The following is a 20,356-nucleotide window of genomic DNA, read 5'->3' on the forward strand; positions in this document are numbered from 1 at the left end:
AATGATGCATTCCCAATTTACTAGGTCCATAACTCTGCCGACCGTGCTTGGGAAGCAAGCATATAACGACCAATCAGAGGTCGAATTTTGTGTTTTGACAAGGCTTAAGAGTTTTCAATAGTACAATAGTTCGAATGATAAAATTGCAATTTCATGCATTTGGTAGGAATCTTAGAAGATTTCTAATCGATTGCTGCGAAAACGAAGGAAATCATCGAAAACTAACCGATTTATTAGCATTTGAAATTTTTCTCACTTTTTTCAGTTTTAGATTTTCATTTCACATCCCTATGTAGCCGAACTTCCTGAGAGAAGTATTCTAATTCAACATTAAATCTTCATTAATTCATTTGTTTTCCTTATAAGGACAATTGTTCAATTTATCATAGGATGTAGTGTTTATCTTACATCTCTGTGTTACCTTGATAGTGAGGACTAAGGCGCACGGTCAACACAATGAGAAAGGTGTTTTCACATTGAAAACTAGACACGGCTTTACTGGAGGAAGTTTTGGCAAATGCATCTACCGCTAATACCACCGCTATCATACGAAAGCGCGTCGTTTCATGTGGGGAATATCAACAACGAAAAATGACGCGCGTCTAAGCATAACCCGAACTGTTTCGCCGTGCTGCTCCCATTTACCTTTACATCGGCCTCAGGGAAGTACCGGCTGCATCTGCATCTACCGCTGAGGCTGTCACTATACTGCTATTGGTACCAAAAGCTATTAACTCTTCAAATAAGTGTGTTATTTGTTCTCAAAAGAACAATTGTTCAATTCAAAATCGGATTTACGCAATCGCATCTCTGTAATATTACCGACAATAATATTCTTCTGAACAAACTGATACAACTTTTCCATTTGGCCTCTGCCATAATAGACGCGAAAAGCGACGCGAACCGATTCGCTCAGCTGTAGGTTAATGTACAGCCATCAGTAGAGCTGTACATCAACCTACGGCCGAGCGAATCGGTTCGCGCCGCTTTTTGCGTCTACTATGGCAGAGGCCTTAGAGGAAGTTGCTGGCTGATGTATTCACTTCATGCAAGCCTGCTGCTGATGCTTCCCGCTACCACACTGAAACAGCATTTTAGTGAAGGGAGTGTCGTTGCATCAGCTGACCCTGCTATTATCGATGCTGATATACCGCTGCAACAGCTACGCTATGCATAGCCATGCCACAGTTGTGGCCGCTATACGCTGGCCCAACTGCTGAGCAACTGCAACGCTATCCGTAGCCATGCCACAGTTGTGGCCGCCATTGGTATCCGCTGTACCTGCATCTGCTGGCCCTGCTGCTATCCATGGTGAGATCCGCTGAAACTGCTACGCTTATTCGCAGCCATGCCACAGTTGTGGCCGCTATCCGCTATCGATGGTACCCACTGCTCGCTCCCGCTGCTGCTAAGGGAGGACTGCTGTCGTCGCTGTTCAGAACTACTATGAGCGGCTTCGACTAAAACAGGCTCTTATATAGGGATGAAAATAGGAATGAATTATTTTACGTACGTGGTGGAATGATATAACTTGAAAAATATGTGTGACTTCATTCTGGTTCAGAGCGATCATTTGAGAAGCTCCACCTCTTTTTTCAGTTTCTAAAGTTTTTCCTCAGTTTCGTAGCACGGATGCACAAAAATGATTTCTTGTCGAGCCGGACCGATAGCACTCTCATTGAAGCAACAAAATAACATGTTTTGTGTCGTGTTGTGCAGCTTGGTTGAAGAAAATGTTCCCGTCCCCATGTCGCATGTAAGCAGAATATTGCGTTCAGTAGATAGTGTATCCAGCGAATAAACACCGATGGTGCTCTCACACACGCAACGGTTTTAACCCGTATCTTATTGCGGTTTGTAACATCAAGCGATTTCGTTTGCTCGCTGTTGCGTGTTGCATCATGTTGCAACTTGGCAGCTGGGAGACGACGAAATTCTGTTTATGCTGATTGATTGAATCGACTTCATATTAGCTCTGCATAGTCGAACTAACTGCTTTTGTGAATGCGTACTAACAGGGCAGTTTATTATTCAATGTCGGTTATGCTGATCGCAGCCTTTACGCTGCCCCTACAGTGGGGGGTTTACTAAATAAAGTGAAAATTAGACAACTACAACAGAATTTGATTGCATCCTGCACAGAATGTCTGCTTGTGTTGATGCCAGAAAATTATTAACCTTCAATTATTTTTTTATTTGCCTTGAAAATACTACAAGGTATACAGCCCTAGGGTTGTATGAAATGGTGACGTGGGACTAAACACCGTAATTAGGGGATTTTTTGTTACAAAATATACAGAGTCTGCAGACAGAATCAATGTGTTTATTTTCCGCCTCCCCTGGAAATCAATTTTTGGAATATATTCAACAACACTCGAAGAAATATCATTTATATTTGGCGATATTATGCCTTTAGTATTTTTTTTTTTTGTGCAAAAAAATATGTATTTAACAAGGCACAAGCATATCGTGCTTGTTGAAGAAGCACCAACAATTTCTCATAATGCGTCAAAGTCAGAATTATCTCTATATCCTCAAAATCCAAATCCAATAATGCTTACGTTATCATAATGAATGGTTTTGTCTTATTTAACTCTAACTAAATCAAATCCATAGTATGGATATTACTTTCAAAATAATATGGAAGCCCTTACAAAGGTTCATCAATTGGAAAACATAAGAAAATATTTTGAACAAAATTCCTAACAAGTATCAGCAAAAAATCGTAGAAATCCACAATTACATTTTTATTTTTTGCTTGACAATTTTTTCATTTGCCTGCAACTACATTCGCTGTATTACGAAGACAGGAAATATACGTTTATTATGGTAAAGCTTAGAATAATAATATATCATCTAACAATTTTGAAATATAAAAAGAGATTCTGTACGAATCTTACTAAATAAACTAAAAAATCACAAGCATTCGCAGGTTCTTACTCTTCCATAAATGTATATATTTAGGAATTTACTCTTTCGATACTATCCGGTCACGATTATTTAGTGAATATCGAAGATAAAATTTAAAAAATATCCGTTGCAAAAATTTACAATTCTTGTTGAGTAATTCATGGCAATCATATTTATGAAATAAACTTTCAATCACCATCAACAGCAGCATTGTAGTTTTTCCTCAATTGCATACGAATAGATATGTACGAACAAAAGTGTTCCACTGCAATACGAATAGTACTGCTGCAGTACGAATAGAAGAGTACCAATGCAATCATAGACGACGAGAGACCTGCGGTTCTATACTCCACTGGTACTGTTGCTTTAACTGGCATGTTTTCTTTCAAGACATCAGTTTTTATTAGGCTCTACAGTACCTAACACGCAGGTTTAGAGATTGTTCAAGGATGGGTATTGTTTCAAACTTTTAGGAAAACTTTTACCTTCGAGACATCATATTAGTCTAAGCTCATGGAAGCAAAAATAAATTGACCTATTGGGACGGGGAGACTCTGTCAATTTTTATTTCGAAATTGATACAGGGAATATCACAGGGAACGGATGGTGTCCATTCACGTCGTCTGTGCTAGGAATGCTCGCATGTAATTGGTTCATTATTCGCGTAAATTTGTTATTGAAATTATTATCAATTTTACCGCTTAGCAATGAAATTAGAGTGATAATTAACACATTACAAATTTGTTATACATTTTATCTATACAACAACATATTGGTTATTGTTATCCATCATGTGGTTATGATGTTATTAGCTTTTGAAATCTGACGCAACATTTGCCCGTTTCATTTCCAATTTTACAGAATGCATCCCAGTATAGTAAACAAAGACGTGTCCCACGTCAAAAGCATGTTGCTGTTCAAAATCGGTTGCTAATTACAACCTTTGAGCTGCCCTAACATTGGGGGAATTAAGATACACGGACAACATGCACTGTGGAAGCTATTTCACATTCAGTAAATTAGACGGGTGCGACCAATTTAAATTGTTAGGATGCAACCCAGAATGCTTGCTTGCGTTGTCAAAAATTATTAACTTTCAATGACTTGTTTATTTGCCTTCAAAAAGGCATTTTGATTTCCAAAATTGGATTTCCTGATGGCAATCTTCATGCTGCCCCAACACGGGGGGAATAATGGCTGTCTGGCGACACACGCTGAGAAAAAACGCGCTGCTCCTGAGACGTGGTGACCAACCACAGGGCTAGTGCTGCTGCTAAGGAAGGACGACTGCTATTGTCGCTGTCTAGAACTATTATGAGCGGCTCCGGCTGAAACAGGCTCTTATATAGGCCAAATAGCATGTTTTCAATTGCAAGGTATATGATCCTGTCGACCGTGCTTGGGAAGCAAGCATATAACGACCAATCAGAGGTCGAATTTTTCGTTTTGACAAGGCTTGACTATTTTCAATGGTACAATAGTGTGAATAATAAAATTACAATTCTCTTTATTTGGGAAGAATCTTAGAAGATTTTCCAATCTACTGCTGCAAGAACGAAGGAAATCCGTCGAATAATAACCGATTTATTAGCATTTGAAATTGGACATATTTTTAACTTTTTTCGGTTTTAGATTTTCATTTCACATCCCTATGAAGCCGAACTTCCTGAGAGAAGTATTCTACTTCAAAAAAAATTGGGGTCTTATGGGGCAACAAGACCTTCCATATGACACTAATTTTCTTAAAATCGGTCCAGCCATCTCTGAGAAACATGAGTGAGATAAAATAGTCTCCAGAACACGTTTCTTTCCATGACTTCTAAACCGCATGTTCAATCTTTATAAAATTCAAAAGTTGAGGGTTTTTTAGGTAGCCCGTTCATTTGAAACCAATTTTGTTTAAATCGGTTGTGTAGTTTCTGAGATATTGATGTTTCGTGATTTTCACATTTTTAAACATATCCTCTAAACTAGAAATCAGATTACAATAAAATTCAATAGGGTCTTATAGAGCAACTAGACCTTTCATTTGCAATCAATTTCATTAAAATCGGTCAGCCATCTCTGAGAAAATCGAGTGAGATTGGGAGAGCGTTACACACACATACACACACATGTAGAAAATGCTCAGCTCGTCGAACTGAGTCGAGTGGTATATATTCGGCCCTTTTGAGCACTTTTATACCTTTAGTTTTTGCAGTGATTGCTAGGAGAAAGGCAAAAAGTGAAATGATAGAAATGACTTTTAATTTCAACTTCAATCCCGAGCAAGGCCGCAAACATTGAAATAGTACAATATCAAATTTCAATGATGTTGAGACCACATAATTTGATCGTAGCTATAGTTTTAAACAATCTACGGGTTACGTTTCTTTATATAACTTTCAAACCACATGTTCAAACATTATAAAATTCACTGTTTAAGGGTTTAAAAGCCCATTAATTTGAATTCAACTATGTTCGTAGCTTCTGAGATATAAGAGCGTTTTTCACATTCTGACGCAGCGCCAAAACTAAAAGTTTGATTACAATGAATTTCAATAGCAACCTAAGCGGCAAATAGACCCTTCATTTGACACCAAGATAGAAAGAATCGGTCGGACCATCTCTGAGAAAAATGAGTGCGAAAAAAAGGTGCACATACACACGTACACACCCACACACAAACATATACACCTATACATGCATATATGCAAAAAATGCTTGATTCGTCGAAGTGAGTCGAGTAGTATATGACATTCGGCCATTTGGATCACTTTTCTACCTTTTAATTAGCCAGTGATCGTTAGGAGAAAGTCAATATGTTTACTTTCATTATGTGATTTCACATTTTTATGAACAACGGACACAGTTACAATCCGATTGCAATGAAATTCAATAACAACCTATGGGGAAACCAGACCTTTCATTTGACACTAATTTTGTGAAAATCGGTTCAGCCATCTCTAAGAAAAGTGAGTGAAAATAAAAGTTGCACATACACACACACACACGCACACACACACATATATATATACACATACATACATACAGAAAATGCTCAGTTCGTCGAAAGGGGTCGAGTGGTATATGACATTCGGCCATTGGGACCACTTTTATACCTTTGGTTTTTCCAGTGATTGCTATACCATTCTAGGAGAAAGGCAAAAACCTTTATTTTTCAAAATGACATATATCAATTCAAGAAAGGTAGTCAATTATATCTGTGTAACGCGCGCGATTCTCAAACCTTTGTAGATTTCTCTTTTTTTTACTACTACATTAAATATAAAATCCATTATTATCATCAGGACGAACATAACAGTTTTTACATGCATGAGCATGAGCATGAGCAAGATTGACCGCCCGCGGTTGCTACTCCGTTATTGCCAGATCAGCTGTAATTACACAGAGAACCAATGGGTGATGTTTGGGACTAACATTCATCCTCAATGTGTAAAAACTGGTGATCTTATCTTTATGTTAGGCAATACCAGCGCCGGCCGCATCCGAATGCAGGTCAAAGAAGGAGTGTGTATGGGAATATGTTGACGTGATACTCGCTTTATTGGAAGCCGAGAACACCTCTGCACCTCCACGAGAAATCACTGGGATGTTGGAGAAAAGGGTAGGGTTTGCAGCAGATTTCGTTTTGGTAAACGATGCGCTGAATTCGGGTACCAGATTCATAGCAAATATCGCGTCTACAAGTTAATATTAACCTCCGCGAAAATTATTACGCGATTCGAACTCGTTCTGTTTGATATACCACCGAAAAAAGGGCACGCGAGAATACCGGAACTGCGATTAAATTAATACAGACTAAAATATTCGAACATTCCCTCAACAAATCATCATGCAACTACCGAAGAGAGTCTCCCATTGGTGTATCTCAGCCGACTACACAATGTTACGAGAGCTACGAAAGTTCTATCCACGTTAACGTCTCGACACTTCTATTGTTTCCTCCAAGAGGTTATACCGAAAACTACATCGCGTTGATAATCTATCTGTAGAAAACACGAACTCATGGAAGGTATCGACGTGACATTCGGACATCTGTTTATGAAGTCCTTATACAACTACCGAAACGTATCTCCCATTGATTTATCTCAGCTGACTACACGATTTTACGAAAACTACTGGAGTTGAGTCCACGTTAACGTCTCGCCACTTCTATCGTTTCTTCGTGAAGGACCCTCTTTATACCGAAAATTATAACGGTAGATATTCGGTCACCCGGAGATATGGCTTTCTGCTTAACAGGTCGACTAACGACATTCGTCTGTTCTTAAAAAGCGATTTCCTGACTTTAAGGCAGAACCGAAGCATCCTGCACGACCGCTCTATTCCTTTCTACCGATGTGGACGCGTATGGACGCGGCGTTTCACGTCGATTTTCTTTTGATTGTCTACGCAAGAGTCGCCTTTCAAATACAAAAATTGGCGAAATTCCATGCATCCAAAGCCCTAATAATTTGAAAAATGCAGGTACACATATTTGCCAAAACGTAGTCTCAAATTTGCGAACAAAACGCCAAACTAGCCATAAATATAAAATAATATTCAAAACGACTATTCAAAAGCTAGAAAAATCGAAAAATAGTTAGCATCGATTCTGGTTAGTAGCAAAACTTACATTTCAAACTCTCATAATCCATGTGCATGTTAACCAAAACAACTTTAGCTATTTTGTTTAGTCACTGTTAACAAATTATGATCCAATGGGGGTCTCTATCACTAACGCTATTTTGTGTAGAACAATACGCGTGAAGCCGGGTATTCAAACTCTACTTCTAACCGTGGTTTAGTTTCCAGGACGAATATAACAGTTTTTACAATGCATGAATAAATACTAAAAAGCTATTACAGCAAAAGTTTACATAAAATCATGTTGTAATATGTCATTTTGTTGGATTTCGTCTCTGGAACAAAGAAACCAGGGTTCAAGAACTTACAGCAGAGCAGATATCTGAACGTATGCTATTGAAGGTTGAAAAAGCGAAATTCAGCGCGTCGCGTTACAAAATGTATCGGGTTGCAGTGCATGATACAACTATCTTAATTGCTAAACCAGCTCGTCATAAGAAAGTACATTTAGTTGGCATTATTTACGACCTGTTTAATCATATGCTCCATAAGCTAATTTCTGATATCCAGCTTAAAATGTACACCAAAGTCGGTTCCTCATGGTGTTGGCGTTACGCTGGAATGTGTCATAAGTCGGGACATATGTAAACCTTAAGTGTTTTAAGAATGCTCCAAATAGAGGTAAAGCTTCTAGCTCATGATTCTCAAAGCATTTATCAAGTCGAATCGCTACAAATCGACTCTAATTCTCGGGATCTTTTGTGCGACATGATTTGTCTCAAACAAAATGGGCACACTAGCATCATTACTTATCTGAGGACTGAGTAATCTTATCTTCTATTAACTAAAAATAAGTTGGTGTCTGTAAAAAGGCGTTTCACTTAAAATAGAATCAACGGATTTGAATGATTCTTTTTGTGTTTGTTTCGTCTTGATCTCCGACGAGTTAATGAGCCATAAAAATAACAATAATCAACTGATAAAGTTAGAAAAAATTAAAATATATGTTCGCCTTTTCCCGCCTTTTACTCCAAGAACAACGTCATTAGATTACTATGATTGCAGGCTATGAGCGGTAGACAAGCAGTTGTAGCGTTGTTATCGAGGCGTCGTTGTTGAGTAAACAAGCACCTATTAATGATTCACATATAATTTGAAATTCGCTTTCGCTGCCTACTTCACATTTTACAGTGGTACAAAAGAGGTGTAGCTCGAAAGCCAAAAACGAATAAATTTAGTGCAAAAGTGCTATAGCGAGGTAAACAAACAAACTTAACATGCATGTGAATACTCTCAACGTAGCTTTGATTTTATTTAAGGGCATATGCTTGATAATGTGAATCAAATTCCTGGTTTATTTGAGCAAAGTTGCAAATAATCGTCTTATGCATCAGTTCAATGAAAAGATAGAACAAGAATAACACTAGATATGCGATGATTTAATTTTCATTGCTCAGATCTAATCAATCTGTTCAATTTTCTCTAAAATGCACACTGACTTTGATCATATTTGCTCATGCTGCAATGATCTTGTTAGCCGGTAAAATGAACGTGTAGTTTTTGCTCCTCAAAAAAAACATTGATTTTTGTTTATGTTCCGTTAGATAGGCACTATTGCATTCCTACAAATCTCTGGATTCACAATTAATTGTTGAATTTTGAATTGAAAAATAAAATGTTACGGAGTTCGAATTGCACTGTGCTGAAGCAGCAAAAAACAGATGAAGTATTAATGTGACTGAAGCGAAAATTTCGAAGTTTCGAGTATCCGCGTATTACCTACCAATTTACCATTTAATTTCAAACGTCTGTATGTACCTTCGCGCCTCGCAGTTGCGTGATATTCGATAATGCCCATAGCCCTAATAATTGGTGGCATCAAACCTCAAACATGCATATTCTCGCAGAAACAGCTTTATGTCACATGGTCACGTGAAAAACAATTGGAATCATATATGAAAAAAAGAAACCCGAGGAATGGTTGGCCATAAAGTATTGCGAGAATTTTTGTTAAGGACAAAACGATATTGTCACTATGCCATGACAATAACGAAAATCAAGTGGAAAAGTTTGTCTGACAAGTTGGTTTAAATCCCTACGAATGATAAGTCCTAATTGCGAAAGCAAACAAATCCTAACAATTAAAATTACAAATTTCTAACAGTGTTGAGAAGTCACAATTTGCGATTGGACACACATACTCATTATTTACTAATATTTATCATAAATACTTAAGCTACTAACAAATCCCCCACTTTAAAAAAAATACTGGAAAAGTTATAAAACGTTAAAAATCAACCCTTGATATTTGCCGCCCTTCGTTAAAAGAATTGCAAGATTGCTGTGAAACTGGGTTAAGCGAGGTAGTTAACAAAATAAACCATCGTTATCAAGATAACATACTTATATAAGAAGATGTTAAAGGTGTTTTTCAAAGTCAAACTGATTTTATGTTGCTCCTTATTGCTTTCATTCCATATCAAAACAATAGTTATAGTTAAAGTTGTTGTTAAAATAATAGTTTTAGTTATAGTTACGATAGTTAAAAGTTATTGATCTTGAGATTCTGAGAGGTTTTCTGTGAGTTTCAGTGAGTTACGATTTTTTTGCCTTTGATCAAAGAAGTTTGAAACAAGGTTTCATCACCGGTACGTACTAAAATAAAAGCCTTGATTTTTTAAATATTTTATGGAATAATTCTAAGCGATTTTTGTATTGGTTTTTGTTGATTCCTCTTGAATACTACGTCGGTTTCTGTGAATTTATGCTGTGACTGTTTTTCAAGAAAGAAGAGGACATTGTCGGTACGTAATAAACATAATAGATTAAAATAATAATGTGTTTTTGCAAGAATTCTAAACAGTATTCTTTTGGTTTCAGTTGGTTCCAATTAATTTTCTTCCGCCTATGATGGGAGTGCTTCCTAACGACGGTGCCGTTAAGGGTATGTTATAAAAAAATGTCTCCTGATCTACCTGATCAAACTGATTCTTGCATATCTCCCAGTTGCCTTCGACAAATTTCTGCTGTGGTCGAAGTGATTTTTTTTAGATAGAGTTGTTGCAAGAGGTGTGTTCAAATACCTAACATGCCGTTGAATTAGAATTAAATTAGTTGTTTTTGTTCCAGTTTTGCGATTAAGACATGAACCATGCCAAATGTAAAACGTAGTATCATTGGCCGTTGTACACAAATCGTACACAAAATGCAAATCAGCTAGCGAATATTCGGGCACGCCGAAACGAAGAGCAGCGTAGGCAGGTCAATAAAAGTGTAAGGCTTCGCAACACTGAAGATAGAATATCAGAAAGTCAGAAAATATACGAATGTCGAAGAGAAGTTGATCGGTTGAGAACAAGATGAGCTCGAGATGCGACAACGTTCGACACCCCATATATTTCAGAAAACAATGAATGTTTTGTCAGTTACACACTTAATTTCCATAGTCTTTAAATGAGTCTTGGACAAAAAAAGTAAAGTATAGTAACTTAAACACTCAATTGAGAGAAAAATGCTAATCAAATATTTTCAAATACTACTACCTAATAGGTTCAAGGTCGAATTTACTACCGAACAGCTGCATTGCTGCCACTACCCGATAGCAAATGTTATTGAAGCGACAATTCTGACAGGAAACTACAGAGGAGAAGTCGTATTAATCCCGCATATCCCGATTACTCCTACCGACTTGCGGTTTAATTTTGAACGCCTGCAATTTTCTGTGCGTCTCGCATTCGCGATGACTATTGCTAAAGCCCAAGGACAGTCACTGAAAATTTGTGGCATAAACCTCGAGTATTCATGCTTGTCACCTGGACAGCTCCCCGTGGCTCTGTGGTTAGCGATGTCGGTCGGCTAGCTCTCCCACACGACGCGCATAACACCTTCAGTGTCAAGTATGGGACACATTTTGTAGATCGAACTGGACTTTTCAATTTTCGCCGGAATACTATCTGGCTTGAGGATTAAATTTTTCTCCAACGCTCTCACCTCATCAAAAAAACCATCATGCTGAGCTTGCTTCCATAGGATCATTTCGGCGGCTAGTAACTTGTCTTGCTGAAGTGGTCGCTGTATTGATTTGTGCTTACATAAAATCCATCTTTCCTGTTTCGGTGTTGCTTTCGATACTACTATCGGTTGACCGTTAGCTTTTCTGCGACTATTGTTAATAAAACGGATCGCGCTTGCTGTACTTCGCAACAGACGAATCCAACGATTAGTCGAATCCACGTTGACTATTGGTTCAGAATGTGTCGTATAATGGCGCAGTAGACAAGCGCGCATCTCTTCGTTGGTATCGACAGCCGGTAATTCCATTGTCGGCCACTGGTTTTCTGTATCGCGAAGAAATGCTGGGCCATTAAACCACGGACTGGATGAGTCTAACGGTGGCCCATGTCCCCACTCTGTCAGGACGTCAGCGATATTAATCTTAGTTGACACCCATCGCCAGTCCGAGACGTTACTGTTTCCTCGAATTTCCCCTATGCGAAACGCCACAAGTTGTTTGTATTTTATTTGATCGGAGCGGATCCAACTGAGCGTCGTCCGGGAGTCTGACCAAAGGAACTGTTTCCCAATTGGCAGAGAATGCTGGGATTTAGCCGTGCACGACAGTCGTGAACCCAAAACTGCAGCCATTAGCTCAAGTCGCGGGACTGACTGCCGTTTTAGTGGCGCTTCGAGCGTGACATCACCAGACGAGCCATAACTTTTCCATGCACTGCTACCCTAAGATAGGCCACGCATCCGAACGCCTGCTCGCTTGCATCCATAAAGATGTGCAGCTGAAGTGAATCGATGTCGGCAGAAGAAACATCGGCTAGGTAACAGCGAGGGATGCGGATGGCTTCCACTTGTGGTAATAGACCCGTCCAACGCTTCCATTTATGCAAAGATTCGTCCCCTATTTCGTCGTCCCAGCCACAGCCGCCAGAGATCTTGGACGAGCATTTTTCCATGAATAGTGAAAGGAGCCAGTAGTCCTAACGGATCGAAAAATCCCATCACGCAGCTTAAAACCAATCGCTTTGTTGGTCGTTGCGTTCCTTCAAGATACGGTCGAAGCTGAGGCCGATGATCGGTTGCAAAGGAGAACGTGTCGTAGGTCGGATTCCAGACTATTCCAAGTACTCGCTCATTATCTGTGGTTTTGTCGATGTTGAAATAGACAGCTTCAGCCTGATTTCGTTCCCCCAGACTCCGTAGTACTTCGGGAGAGTTAGAAACCCAGTTTCTTATCTTGAAACCAGCTTTGGAATCAATAAAACGCACTTCCTTGGCCCGCCTCACCGCCTCTGCGATAGTGTCGACACTATCAAACTAGTCGTCGACATAATGTTTATTTATTATAGCTGTGGCTGCTTCTGGATACTCCGCTGAAAATTCCGACGCATTTAGGTTTTTTACGTACTGGGCCGAACAGGGAGAACTAGTAGACCCAAACGTAGCAATATCCATAATGTAAACGCTAGGTTCCTTGTCATGCAAATTTTTCCTGTGTAGAAATCGCTGCAATTGTTTATCGGCTTCCCGAATTTTTATTTAGTGATACATTTCAAGTATGTCTCCTCCAAAGGCAACGAGGCGTTCACGAAAAAGGCTGATCACGGATGTTAAAGGTGTCAGCATGTCAGGTCCCTTCAGTAATTGGCTGTTAAGTGATACACCATTTACCGTAGCTGCGGCATCCCACACAAGACGAATACTGCCTGGCTTTTTCGCTTTAAGAATAACATTCAAGGGAAGATACCATCGCTTGCAAGGGTCAGTTTCGGCTAGCTCTTTCGGAGTTGCCAGGTGAGCGTACCCTTTTTGCTGGTACAGCTCGATTTCTTGTCTAAACTTGTCGTTGAAAAATCTCTCGTGCTCTCTTCTCATCCTGCGTTTCCTGTACTACTATCGCCGTACACTACTGGGATTTAAGCATGTTGTATATAACTTCGTTGCTGATTTCTCTGTGATGCCCGATGACATTCGTTTCAGTTATCTCGTTTGCCGTGGGACCGTAAATGGACCACCCTAGTTTCGATCGCACAGCTATCGGCTCACCTGCATCCCTAATTCTGGCTTCGATCGGCGCAATTAAGTGTAGGTTGTTCAAACCGATTAGCAAACCTGGATGACAATCGGTATAGGACGTAATCGGCAGGTCACGGAGATGACTATATTTATCAACTATTTCTTTGACGTTGAGTGCTTGTTTTGGAAGTAACAGTTTTTCAACCGTTTGTGCGGATTTTAACAGATTTTTTTCCCTTGCTCCAGAGGCCGATATCAGCAGGTTCATTCGTCTGGACTCTGGTTCGACTTGTGTTACATTTGCATTTGATAGTTAGTGGTTGCTTAATTCATTCAACTCCAAGTTGATTCGTTAGAGAGCACTCTACCAGAGTTATTGATGCTCTTTCATCGAGAAACGCTAGCGTATTAACACTCTTTCGCCCACAATGCAAGGTCACAGGGATTAGTCGAAAGATAATTGATCCCGGTGAACGGATATGCGCGTTGATGATTACATGGTTGCTAGAAAAATGCAACGCTCCCGACAATCTCCAACATTGCATCGTATTTTAAATTTACAGGAAGCGTTACCTTGATTATTCAGACAAATTTTGCAAAGCTTATTCCTTTCGACGATCTTCATGTGGTCAACAAAGGCTAACGCTTTGAAGTCTTGGCAAAAACGGAGACGGTGGTCCGTTCTTTTACATACTTTGCACGGTTTGGCATTGAGGGTCTGGTTTTTCGAATTTTCTTTTGAGCTATGATTGAAAAGTGCTGCCTTTTCTTGAGCTTCTCTTTTTCTGATTCCCCGTTGCTTTATTTTGGGCTCTGGTACGTATTCAACCGTCACGTTGGCCTCGCACGCCTCCAAAACAATTTGCGATGTGAAATTAGAAAATGTTCTTAACGTTATTGTTTTTCGCTCGTTTCGAAAACGAACCCATTCTCTTTTGTCTCCGGCTGACAGTTTGTCCACCAAGTCCTGAATTAAGAGGGGATTGATCATATGCTGTTTCAACCCCGCTGCTTCGAGGTGGTCACATAATTGTTCTACTGCATTCCCAAACGGAATAAAGGTTTCCAATTTATCTGCTTTTGGGCGGTCTAATTGCTTCCCCTTTTCAAGGTGACAATGCAGTAATTGTTCAGGTCGGCCATAAAGTAGACGGAGTTTGCTAATCACTTTGGGCACTGATTTTGGCAATAAAAGTTGCCCTCGAACACTTTCCAACGCATGGCCAGTTGGGCTTTCCTGCAGGCGAACCAAATTTTCCACATCGTTGAAACCGCAGGCTTTATTACAGGCTTCGTAGCTGCCGATAAATAAAGGCCACTCCTCAGGCTTTCCGGTGAAAATAGGAAGTCTCTTTGTAATCCCGTTGCGCGCCGCAAGCTGACCTTTCGTTGGTCTTGAAAGCTTCCGCCCCAAGCTGATTGGCTGATTTTCGCCCTCGCGGTCGCGTGTCTGCTTCTAAAAACTCAGAATCTTCCTCTTCATAATTCGACTCATCGCTTAGCTCATCTGCTGTCGATAAGACATCACTCAACGTCTCACTATCAACGTGATCATAGTTCTCTTCATCTGTCCCGCATTCACTTTCCGTACCTTCCGGTTTATCGGTTTATAACCGTTGCTTTTTCGCAATATTGTGTGCTGCAATTTTTGGATTGCGCAACGGTGTACTGGTTGTCTCGTTTGCTAAGCCTGATGTACCAGCTATAGCGCTTAAATCTTGCTGGTGGCTTGGTCTTCTACCATTTGCTTCATCACAGCTTGCTATGTTTCGCGGCACTGCTAAATTAAGCGATTTGCTCTTCACGCCTTCTATTGCATTTTGATACACATTCCGCATCTGTTGCATGCGATCAACGTGAGCTTGCTCGTCTTGCAATGCCTTTTCAAGTAATTCCCTTTCTGCAACAGCTCCTTCTCCCTCAGATCCTTTTCCATTTGCAGCTGCTTTTCCCTCGGGATCCGGTTCATTTCCATCCGTTTTTCCCTCAGAACGCGCTCCAAATCGATCTCCTTTTCTTCTGCCTTTTGCTCCTTCTCTAATGCCTTTAATCGTTTTTCTAAAACAGAAGTAGATGGGCGGTCAGTCTTTGTACTAGGTTTTCCGATCGCTCAGCCGAAGTTTTATTCATTTTCAATCCTTTCCTGGCATCATCCGCCTTTTTGAGGTTATCCTCAGCTGCGTTTTGGCAGGTCTCAGACGGACAAAACCATTTATTTTGGCATTGAAGAGATTCTTCGGTGACCCTTACACACCGGTAATGAAACCACAAATCACAACTATCGCATCCTACCATGCCTTCATCGGTTTCCGAGGCATTGCCGCAAGCACCGCAGGGTGTCAATGTAAAGTTGCCAGCCTTCACCATCGTTTTTGAGGTTAGGTCCGAATACGATGATTATCAATTTTTAAGTTTGTTCGGAATTACCTCGAGGAAAATGCACCACCTTTTCTTAGCAGCTTCAATAGCAGCTTAAACTGTATTTCATTTTAATGCTATTAATTCTTGTACATCATTTTTGTTTCATCTACTCACAATTGATAGATTTGTTCCCTAGATCCTCGTGCTACATAGGCTTGGCTAGCTTATGAATATTTATTTTACTGTAAGGGAATTATATTATTTTATTAGGTTAAGTAGTAAATTTATCCAAACGGTATATTTTCACTTATGATTAATAACTTTTCGCCAAAGTAACCAATTATTTAATTATTTCAAACAACTCAACAAAAATTCACTTCCGTCGCAAACTGTTGCTTAAGCTCAAAAGAAATATTCCTCTTTCTCTTTATTTTGTTGAGTGACACAGAAGATAGGCGTCAAGCTCATCAACGATCTATCCTATATGCTAGACCGTCACTTCTCACGAGCGCCTGCCCAGTGGTTTTCTGTACAGTTGTGATATCGGGTTCGATTCCCGATCGAATCGAGGATTTTTTCAAGCTGGAAATTTTCTCGACTCAGCACTGGGGTACGGTGTACCGTTGTACTTATCCTACACATACAAAATGTGCCAAAAACAATATCGATAACGAATTCTCTCAACTAATCTAGTTGATCGAGACCGCTATTAGCCCCAAGGCTAAGCGTGCGGTATTGTTTTTTACCTGGACAGCTCTATGTCGCATGTTCACGTAACCCTGACCCTGACACTGTGGAATATATAAAACTTAGTGGCTAGAACCGCCTTGACCACTTTCACATGTTTCGAATGTCCCGAATTTTAAGCTTGAATTATTTAGAATTTTAAAGCTTTTTATAAAACCTGTTCCAGTAAGAATGGCTAGGCAGAGGGTATTACTATATTTGCATTGAGCATAGCTTTTGAATATTTGAAAAGATAACGTGATAATTTTCTTAAAAATGTTCAAAAGAATGACTGTTTTAATTTCAGAAATGTATTGAAATTATTTGATTATGATTTTACGAGGGTTGGATTAAAAAAATCACAGGAAGGTTGTATGCAAAGCCACGACCGCCAGGTTGAAGTAGAATACTTTTACAAGAAAGAAAACCGGGCTGTATGCGTGTCAGTCATTTTTTCTAGTAAATAAACGTTGACCGTTCATTGGCAGTATTGTAATTTCTTTTTGTTTGATATTTTGAATGAAGTTCAGTTCAGTTCATGGATATTCTTAAATTTTGTGCAAATGAGAAGTTGAAGTGCTGCCGAATTGTAATATGCACATTTAATACAACATCATTAAACGGGAACGGAACAAAGGCTACGGTTATGCAGAACGCGAATGACGGCGCGATGCGATTCGCCTTACCGTGGTGAAATGCACAGCTGTTTTTAAGGCGAAGTATAGCTATACATTTCAACATTGTGTTCTGCATAACCGTAGCCAAACACTAAGCGACGCAAACACGTAATAATAGTCAGAGTATGCATGTAGATGAAGATAATTAACTTTGGATTATAGCGCAAAACGAGAAAATATTAACTCTTCGAATATTCATTTGTGTTCTTCAAATTTCAGTTGTTTAATTTAATATCCGATGAAATGTCTGTTTATTATCTGATGAAGCTCTTATATAGGCCAAATGATGCATTCCCAATTTACTAGGTTCATAACTCTGCCGACCGTGCTTGGGAAAGCAGTCGTATAACGACCAATCAGAGGTCGAATTTTGTGTTTTGACAAGGCTTAAGAATTTTCAATAGTACAATAGTTCGAATAATAAAATTGCGATTTCATGCATTTGGTAGGAATCTTAGAAGATTTTCCAATCGATTGCTGCAAAAAAACGTGAGAAATCCATCGAAAACTAACCGATTTATTAGCATTCGAAATGGACATATTTCTCACTTTTTTCAGTTTTAGATTTTCATTTCACATCCCTATGTAGCCGAACTTCCTGAGAGAAGTATTCTACTTCAAAAGCATTTTGCGGTTCAAAATCGTTTGCTAATTACAACCTTTGAGCTGCCCTAACATTGGAGGAATTAAGATACACGGACAACATGCACTGTGGAAGCTATTTCACATTCAGTGAATTAGACGGGTGCGACAGATTTAAATTGCTAGAATGCAACACAGAATGCTTGTTTGCGTTGACAAAAATTATTAACTTTCAATGATTTGTTTATTTGCCTTGAAAAAGGCATTTTGATTTCCGAAATTTAATTTTCTGATGGCAATCTTCATGCTGCCCCAACACGGGGGGAATAATGGCTGTCTGGCGACACACGCTGAGAAAAACCGCGCTGCTCCTGAGACCTGGTGACCAACCACAGAGCTAGTGCTGCTGCTAAGGAAGGACGACTGCTGTTGTCGCTGTCTAGAACTATTATGAGCGGCTCCGGCTGAAACAGGCTCTTATATAGGCCAAATAGCATATTTTTAATTGCAAGGTATATGATCCTGTCGACCGTGCTTGGGAAGCAAGCATATTACGACCAATCAGAGGTCGAATTTTTCGTTTTGAAAAGGTTTGACTATTTTCAATAGTACAATAGTGTGAATAATAAAATTACAATTATCTTATTTTGGGAAGAATCTTAGAAGATTTTCCAATCTATTGCTGCAAGAACGAAGGAAATCCATCGAATACTAACCGATTTATTAGCATTTGAAATTGGACATATTTTTCACTTTTTTCGGTTTTAGATTTTCATTTCACATCCCTATGTAGCCGAACTTCCTGAGAGAAGTATTCTACTTCAAAAAATTAAAAACAAATCAGAGCTAAAACATATTTTGAGTATGTTTCTTTAGCAGCAGTTAGATATTTCAGTTTTTCCAATACAACAGTCAATAAACTCATGGCGGCGGTACGAAGTTTGCCGGGCCAGCTAGTGTTATAATAATAATTACTCTCTTTAGTCAACAATAAGAAGTAAAAAATCTTTGTTTAACCACTTAGTCTTACTGATGCAGCTCAAACCGTTCGTGTGGTCAATTAGATTGCTTAGAGTGAGGATTGAAAGTGCAGAATATTTAAGCAAGTTAGTAAAACGCCAACGGAAGACATACATAAAAGTTTAACATATTCTTGCATTACAACCCAATTTCAAACTGTAAAAATTGAGGTACTATTCAAATATCGTATTCTTAAGAATTGAAGTGTATGTGTTAATTTTAAAATATCATAGGTAATTCACGGAAAAAGTAGAGATCACGCCGTTGTTGTATGAATTGAGCTAGGTTTCTTAAGGCTCAGTTACACACACGGCGTAATGACGCTTTCTCCATACAATATAGAAGGCGTGCCTTTAATATTTTTGTTAGCCCATTCTCATTTTCATAGAAATAACATTCTTATCATTTTAGGTGGACAAATGCAACAATCTGGAGCTAACTTCAGTAACTGGTGTTATTCGTACAGCTGTCAAAGAAGCAGGTATATTGATGCAAGATGGCAAGCGCCGAGTTTCAAGGCACTTTTTGACAAATTTGAATAACGCTCAACTACAAGTCATTTTCACTATACTACAAAGAAATATCGAGCTATTGAATGATGAATTGGTCGAACTGCTAATGAAACGTGATGAATTGCAAATTAGCTTAGATGCGACATTAATAGACATAGATGATTTATGGTTATACTTTCTAGATTGAATATTATGACTTTAAAATGTAGCAATAAAGATTGTTTCACCGTATAATAATTGTTGTTTGTTTTGTTCTCTCGTCATTTGCAAGTTAAAACTGTTATCAATGGTAACGTCTTTCAGTTTTTGAACAGTTTTAATTGTGTAAAGAATACAAAATGAATGTTTAAAATGCTAACACTTATTTTGCCGAAGTGGAGTGATAGTGTTACCGTAGGTTGCAGAGCCCTGTATGGTTTTCAATTGTGTTTCAATGTTTTAACCATACTTTCATGTTTATTTTTAAGTCTTATAATAAGCAGAATTAGAAAAATTAATAAACCTGACGTCCCGCATTTCGCGGGACTTTCCTGTGTTTCAACAAAACGTCCCACTTAGAAATGCGTCCCGCGTGCATTTTTAGTGTCCCGCACGCCTTTGAAACGTCCCGCGGTTTCAACGTAATTGAAACATCTCATGTCACACTTTTTTACTAGGACAGCGTGCCTCTCTGACAAGTACCCTTCTCCTCATTAATCTGCGTCTTCACGTAACAGTCAAATCAAAATTAAGTGGGAAAACGAGCACCCGACAGTTTGCGGAAAAATATTGAACAATGCTTTATGCAATGTTTTTATATATAGAAAACGAGTTTTTGTGAAAAATTTCAAATATAATTTTAAAGAAAGACGCGGAGTCTTCAATAAAAACCTAAATTAATCCACCTAGCGGTCAGACCCAGCCTTTCTCATTCAAACTTATTATTTGTAAAAATAGATTTACATGAATGCTTAAATCCAATAAAGGTATATTCAC

The 20,356-nt window shown here is 38.9% G+C and overlaps 1 long non-coding RNA gene across 1 annotated transcript; it reads left to right on the forward strand.

The window, feature by feature from the left end:
• The first annotated feature begins 10,404 nt into the window (after nucleotides 1–10,404).
• LOC129732345 (uncharacterized) lies at nucleotides 10,405–19,618 on the forward strand. The gene is made up of 3 exons (XR_008729243.1): nucleotides 10,405–10,548; nucleotides 10,609–10,752; nucleotides 19,281–19,618. It is a non-coding gene; the product is annotated as an uncharacterized LOC129732345 (long non-coding RNA).
• Nucleotides 19,619–20,356: the final 738 nt, after the last annotated feature.

Source organism: Wyeomyia smithii, chromosome 3 (genome assembly GCF_029784165.1).
Source record: "Wyeomyia smithii strain HCP4-BCI-WySm-NY-G18 chromosome 3, ASM2978416v1, whole genome shotgun sequence".
NCBI lineage: Eukaryota > Metazoa > Arthropoda > Insecta > Diptera > Culicidae > Wyeomyia > Wyeomyia smithii.